Source organism: Neoarius graeffei, chromosome 19 (assembly GCF_027579695.1).
Source record: "Neoarius graeffei isolate fNeoGra1 chromosome 19, fNeoGra1.pri, whole genome shotgun sequence".
NCBI classification, from domain to species: Eukaryota; Metazoa; Chordata; class Actinopteri; order Siluriformes; family Ariidae; genus Neoarius; species Neoarius graeffei.
The window spans coordinates 14,891,925-14,899,959 of NC_083587.1; positions in this window are offsets into that span (position 1 = coordinate 14,891,925).

Here is an 8,035-nt window from a genome sequence, read left to right on the forward strand (position 1 = left end):
GAGGGTTCTCACTGCTGAATCAAGGCAGCCATAGTTGTTTATTTAAACAGCCATTTCTTTTAATAGCCATATAAATTCAATCACTGGCTAAATTGTCATTTCAAGATTTCATTACTGCCTTTTTTTTCTTTCCGTATCAGCTGGAGTACCAGTTTATTTCTGGTGTAGAGAGATGCAGATTCTCGCTTGCAGGTCGTAGTGCACTGCATCATTTCCATGGTAACCCCCCGTATTGCCACACCTGTCACAATTTAGCATTAGATTATACTGTAAACACATCACTTCATTCCCCTCGAGTATTCAGTCAGTTCCTAATGACTCTTAATGGGAATCAATGGCCGATTAAATTATGCAGCAGTGTAGGTTGTAAATAACCTACAAAGAATTTCATCCCAGAGTTCCTGGACTGCATTTTTTTTCCTCAGGAAAAAAAAAAAAAAGTTGAAAATCACACTGTCACACACAATGCTCTTCATCAATATGTATGAGCCAGAATCACTCTCTTTGTGTCCTTGCTCTTTTGGTATGCAAGGTACAAAGGAGGGGGAAGATAAGGGCAAAGAGAGAGAGACAGAGGCTACATCCACACGACAACGGCAACGAGATGTTATTTAAAAATATATCGCGTCCAAATGGGCAACGATCAATAAAATATTAGGTCCATATGGCAATGCAACGCTTGCTGAAAACGATACAATACACATGCCACACCTCTAGGGGCGCTGTAAGACGGTCCCTTCGGAGACACCAGAACAATAGAAGAAGTAAGGACGCATGTGCATAAACTATTATGCGCAAGACTTCATATTAGCCACAAAGTCAGGAAAATCTGTTCATAAAATTACATTATAATGACCAAATACAATGAAAAGTATTTTTCCAGTCTCACCTGTGAAAGGTAATCCCATGTGATCTCGTTTGGACGGCAAATCTGTTGGTACAGTTAAACGCAGCTAATCTTTATTCTCCGCTTTGACCTATCCAATGTGGTGGCGAGGATGACGTATGATTCTACGCGGAAGGCGGCGTCTTTAATGGTCCGGAATAAATTGAATGCTACACGTTGATGGATTAATTTGTTGTTTCTCACCTGTGAAAGGTAATCCCATATGATCTCGTTTGGACGGTAAACCTGTTGGTACAGTTAAACACAGCACATGAATCTTTATTCTCCGCTTTGACCTATCCAATATGGCAGCGAGGATGACGTATGATTCTACGCGGAAGGTGGCGTCTTTAATGGTCCGGAATAAATTGAATGCTACACGTTGATGGATTAATTTGTTGTTTCTCACCTGTGAAAGGTAATCCCATATGATCTCGTTTGGACGGTAAACCTGTTGGTACAGTTAAACACAGCACATGAATCTTTATTCTCCGCTTTGACCTATCCAATATGGCAGCGAGGATGACGTATGATTCTACGCGGAAGGCGGCGTCTTTAATGGTCCGGAATAAATTGAATGCTACACATTGATGGATTAATTTGTTGTTTCTCACCTGTGAAAGGTAATCCCATATGATCTCGTTTGGACGGTAAACCTGTTGGTACAGTTAAACGCAGCACATGAATCTTTATTCTCCGCTTTGACCTATCCAATATGGCGGCAAGGATGACGTATGATTCTACGCGGAAGGCGGCGTCTTTAATGGTCTGGAATAAATTGAATGCTACACGTTGATGGATTAATTTGCTCTTCTACACCCTTTTTGAGGAATGTATTGTAGGACTTAAACCCACATCTGAAGAGGTGAGATCGCTCCTTTTTTTTCCCTATTTTTGCTGGCGGGATTGACTCTGCCCTAAGGGCAGAGTCTCTCTCTCTCTCTCTCACTTTGCACCATTACACAATAAATATTCACAGTGAAAATATTTTGTAAGCGCGTTTCATGAACCAAGTTATAGGATTTGTTGACAACTCGCATTGAGTTCGTTACACTTCTACCCGGCCTGAAGCACTCACAGTCATGTGGTTGTGACGTCATCGTAAACAAATCCGTTCTACTCATCCAGACGACTTCACAACGGCAACGTTGCCAGATCTTTCCACTCTGGAACCCGTTCTCAAAAAGATTGCGTTTTGGGCACCCAAAACACCGGTGCCGTGTGGATGCCAGGCCTAAACGATAAGCAATTGTATCGGAGTCACCTGAATCCGTTGCAGTGTGGACAGGGCCAGAGAGACTGACTGACTCCAGGAGGGTTTTGTCTGTTAAAATAAAATCCACTCATTCTCTTATGCAAGTTGTGACATCTGCAGAATTCTGATTGGTCAGAATGTGTTGATTAATTTTCGATAACAGCAATTCTAAAAAGTAGTTCTGGCTGTAAGGCAAATCACAGTTCATCACAATCATTAATGCGCTTGCTCTAATGTTATCGTGTCTATTACGTATCGGTGGACACTCAACATAAACAGGTGTACAACCATGTGTAATCGTCAATATGGTGAAGTTTTTCTGTCAGATGTTTACTTAGCATTTATTGAAGAAGTCTCCAGTGTCAGTGCTTTGTAACACTCAGAGGTAAAAACTTTAAGTTTTCCAACATCTTCAGCACAGATGAGTTTATGCTTGTTTGCAGTTTCTGCGTTTTTTTTTTTTGTATTAACTTCCAGAGAGAATAAAGAGAGGCTGGTAAGGGAATGAATGTTTATAGCCACTATAACAAAGTAAGAACAGGAACTAGTTTCATGGATGTTCTATAACATTAAGTCCAACTATAAATGGATAAAACATTCTGGCATGTTATTTGCTAGTCAATAAAAAAAAATTAACCGTTGGCAAATTGCTGTGGTATTTAAGGAATAAAATGCTTCAGGATATGTTATTAAAGGAAAATAATCAACTCAGAGTGATGACAGTAATTCTGTCACTCGTTTTACTATAACAGCATATCTGGAGTAAAAACATCATGGAAATGCATCGTTGGGCATCGTTTCATGGTGCGCGGTTCCTCTGGCAGGTCACCAACAGCTTCTCTGTTCATCTTATTCACTACACCACTGGAGCTCATGGAGGAAATTCTTGTGTGAAAAACTGAAAGAAAAAAAAAATCAAGCTGATGCAGTTCTTACACCCACCTGCTGCTCACTGTTCTGAGCTCAGCCACAATCAGCTTTGCTGTTTTATACAGTTACATTCCTAAACATCTCATCTTCTACTATATGCAGCAGTATATCATATATCTCTCTCCCTACATGTTTGGTATTTAGGCTGGTGAAAGCATTTCAATCATTTCTACTTTCTCGGTCCTGTTCTAGGTCAGATTGTACCATTACAGTTAATCTGGGATAGGCTGAACCCAAAATTTCATCAGGTTGAACCATTTTTCTTTTACTGTAGAAGTGAAGAATGATGAGATTCTGCGTGTAACGACCTACATTTATTTATCTCTGTCCTGTTATGAAGTAACTGTACTTGGAAAAAAAAATGTGTTGCCCTTTAACTAATGATCTTGGGGTTTTTTTCCCCAGCTCTATTTTGACTCACATGCTCTGTTTTGTCAATGTAGCCTCTGATACTAGCTGCTGATTTAAAAAAATATAATGTACATCCATCATGATGTACCTCCATCTTGATCCCTTGTTGGTTTTAAAGTACAAACACGTGATTTGGGGGCAGAGGGTCTCCAAGACTGGAAATAAGAAATCCTCAGACACCCTGCTGTAGAAAACACACTAATTCTTGAACATTTAATTACACTGAACATGCCCTTGATTGGTTTTTAGTTATTTTTGTTTTAACTAAAATGACTGAACTTAATATGACACACACACACAGAGAATACAGAATACACATGAATTTACCCTTGAGGAAAGATTTGTTTGTTTTGTATGGATTTGTATGAAATTCAAACTAATAAAGCAAATCAGAACATAAGAATTTAGTCGTGTTTTTCTCATCTCATTATTTCTAGCCGCTTTATCCTGTTCTACAGGGTCACAGGCAAGCTGGAGCCTATCCCAGCTGACTACAGGCGAAAGGTGGGGTACACCCTGGACAAGTCGCCAGGTCATCACAGGGCTGATACATAGACACAGACAACCATTCACACTCACATTCACACCTACCTAATTTAGAGTCACCAGTTAACCTAACCTGCATGTCTTTGGACTGTGGGGGAAACCGGAGCACCCAGAGGAAACCCACACGGACACGGGGAGAACATGCAAACTCTGCACAGAAAGGCCCTCGCCGGCCACAGGGCTTGAACCCGGACCTTCTTGCTGTGAGGCAACAGCGCTAACCACTACACCACCGTGCGGCCCTAGTCGTGTTTTTTCCCCTTTTATCTCTGTGTGTGTTCATAAAAGACTCAAATTCAACATTATTGCACACTGCCATCACATGGAGATCAGAAACATCATGTCGTTTGACTGCACATCCATGAAACACCGTATATCACACACACACGTAATATATGTGTGTGTGTGTATATATATATATATATATATATATATATACACACACACATACATACATACACACACACACACACACATATATACATATACATATATATATATACACACACACACACACACACACATATATATACACACACACACACACACACACATATATATACATATACACACACACACACACACACATATACATATATATATATATATATATATATATATATATATATATATATATATGTATATGTGTATATATATGTGTGTGTGTGTGTGTGTGTGTGTGTGTGTGTATATGTATATATATATATATATATATATATATGTGTGTGTGTGTGTATATATATATATCTCAATCACACAGATAGGTCCATAAATATTTGGACAGAGACAACATTTTTCTAATCTTGGTTCTGTACATTACCACAATGAATTTTGAACAAAACAATTCAGATGCAGTTGAAGTTCAGACTTTCAGCTTTAATTCAGTGGATTGAACAAAATGATTGCATACAAATGTGAGGCACTAAAGCATTTTTTAAACACAATCCCTTCATTTCAGGGGCTCAAAAGTAATTGGACAAATTAAATAATTGTAAATAAAATGTTCATTTCTAATACTTGGCTGAAAACCCTTTGTTGGCAATGACTGCCTGAAGTCTTGAACTCATGGACATCACCAGATGCTGCGTTTCCTCCTTTTTAATGCTCTGCCAGGCCTTTACTGCAGCAGTTTTCAGTTGCTGTTTGTTTGTGGGCCTTTCTGTCTGAAGTTTAGTCTTTAACAAGTGAAATGCATGCTCAATTGGGTTGAGATCAGGTGACTGACTTGGCCATTCAAGAATATTCCACTTCTTTGCTTGAATAAACTCCTGGGTTGCTTTGGCTTTATGTTTTGGGTCACTGGCCATCTGTATTATGAAACACCGACCAATCAGTTTGGCTGCATTTGGCAGATTTGAGCACACAGTATGTCTCTGAATACCTCAGAATTCATCCGCCTGCTTCTGTCCTGTGTCACATCATCAATAAATACTAATGACCCAGTGCCACTGGCAGCCATGCATGCCCAAGCCATCACACTGCCTCTGCCATGTTTTACAGATGATGTGGTATGCTTTGGCTCATGAGCTGTACCACGCCTTTGCCATACTTTTTTCTTTCCATCATTCTGGTAGAGGTTGATCTTGGTTTCATCTGTCCAAAGAATGTTCTTCCAGAACTGTGCTGGCTTTTTTAGATGTTTTTTAGCAAAGTCCAATCTAGCCTTTTTATTCTTGAGGCTTATAAGTGGCTTGCACCGTGCAGTGAACCCTCTGTATTTACTTTCATGCAGTCTTCTTTTTATGGTAGATTTGGATATTGATATGCCTACCTCCTGGAGAGTGTTGTTCACTTGGTTGGCTGTTGTGAAGGGGTTTCTCTTCACCATGGAAATTATTCTGCGATCATCCACCACTGTTGTCTTCTGTGGGCGTCCAGGTCTTTTTGCATTGATGAGTTCACCAGTTCTTTCTTTCTTTCTTTCTTTCTTTCTCAGGATGTACCAAACTGTAGATTTTGCCACTCCTAATATTGTAGCAATTTCTCGGATGGGTTTTTTCTGTTTTCGCAGCTTAAGGATGGCTTGTTTCACCTGCATGGAGAGCTCCTTTGACCGCATGTTTTCTTCACAGCAAAATCTTCCAAATGCAAGCACCATACCTCAAATCAACTCCAGGTCTTTTATCTGCTTAATTGAGAATGACATAACGAAGGAATTGCCCACACCTGCCCATGAAATAGCCTTTGAGTCAATTGTCCAATTACTTTTGGTTCCTTTAAAAACAGGGTGGCACATGTTAAGGTGCTGAAACTCCTAAACCCCTAATCCAATTTTAATGTGGATACCCTCAAATGAAAGCTGAAAGTCTGGACTTTATGTCCATTATATAACTATAACTTGAATATGTTTCAGTAAACAGGTAAAAAAAAACAAAATTTGTGTCAGTGTCCAAATATATATGGACCTAACTGTGTGTATATATATATATCATCTCATCTCATTATCTCTAGCCGCTTTATCCTGTTCTACAGGGTCGCAGGCAAGCTGGAGCCTATCCCAGCTGACTACGGGCGAAAGGCGGGGTACACCCTGGACAAGTCGCCAGGTCATCACAGGGCCGACACATAGACACAGACAACCATTCACACCTACGGTCAATTTAGAGTCACCAGTTAACCTAACCTGCATGTCTTTGGACTGTGGGGGAAACCGGAACACCCGGAGGAAACCCACGCGGACACGAGGAGAACATGCAAACTCCGCACAGAAAGGCCCTCGCCGGCCACGGGGCTCGAACCCGGACCTTCTTGCTGTGAGGCAACAGCGCTAACCACTACACCACCGTGCCGCCGTGTGTGTATATATATATATATATATATATATATATATATATATATATATATATATATATATATATACATACATACACACACATACACATACATACATTATATATATATATATATATATATATATATATATATATATATATATATATATTACACATACATACATATACATATATATATATATATACATATACATACACACACACACACACACAGATACACACACACACACACACACACATCTGTATAATTAGTATGTGTCTTATAGAAATAACCATGTACAGTAAGCAAATATAAATTTGCACAGAATGAAATATGTGTCAGGATGTGTTGACAAATTAGTATACATAAAAATCCCAGAAGTTCAGTCCAGGATGAGTCTGAACTCATTATTATGCATGCAAATGAAAATACTTAACATGCAACTGTCAGGGTGCAGGCATTTACAGATGCAGGTGCGAGTTGGGAGAAGCAAAGTGCAGACTGAGCCAAAACGAAGAGCACGATTGAACAGTCAATGAAGTTCCCCTCTGCCCCGGAGTCTATAAATGCAGAGATGATATGGGTCGAGTCGGCAGCTTCAAGAGTACAGGTAATTTGAAGGATTGTGCTTTACGACTAAATATGGAACTCAGCGGGCTGGGTGGACTGTTAACTGGATGAGCCAGAGCACCCCGAGGCAGACGAACAGGACATTTAGCGATAAGATGCCTGGACTCATCACAGTAGAAGCACAAACCCTCTCGCCATCTTCTATTTCTCTGATCATTTTAGCTGAGCATGAGAAATCTCCATAGTGGGTGTGCTAGTGGCAGGAGACAGAGTAGTGGTAGGTTGCAGAGATGGTTTATTTGTGATGAAGTAGTCTAAGACGAATGGTCAAATCGATGAGTGAGTCGAGGGACAGATGTTAGTCACGACAGGCCAATTCACTCAGCACCTCTGGAGGTAACCCTTGATGAAAAGTGGCTTTTAGTACAGGCTAATTCCAACCACTACCAGCAGCCAATGTATGGAAGTCCAGGGTGTAAACTGCAGACTGAGCCAAAACAAACAGCACGATTGAACAGTCAATGAAGTTCCCCTCTGCCACTGAGTCTGTAAATGCAGAGAGGATATGGGTCGAGTCTAGCAGCTTCAAGAGTACAGGTAATTCGAAGGATTGTGCTTTATGACTAAATATGGAACTCAGCAGGCTGGGTGGACTGTTAACTGGA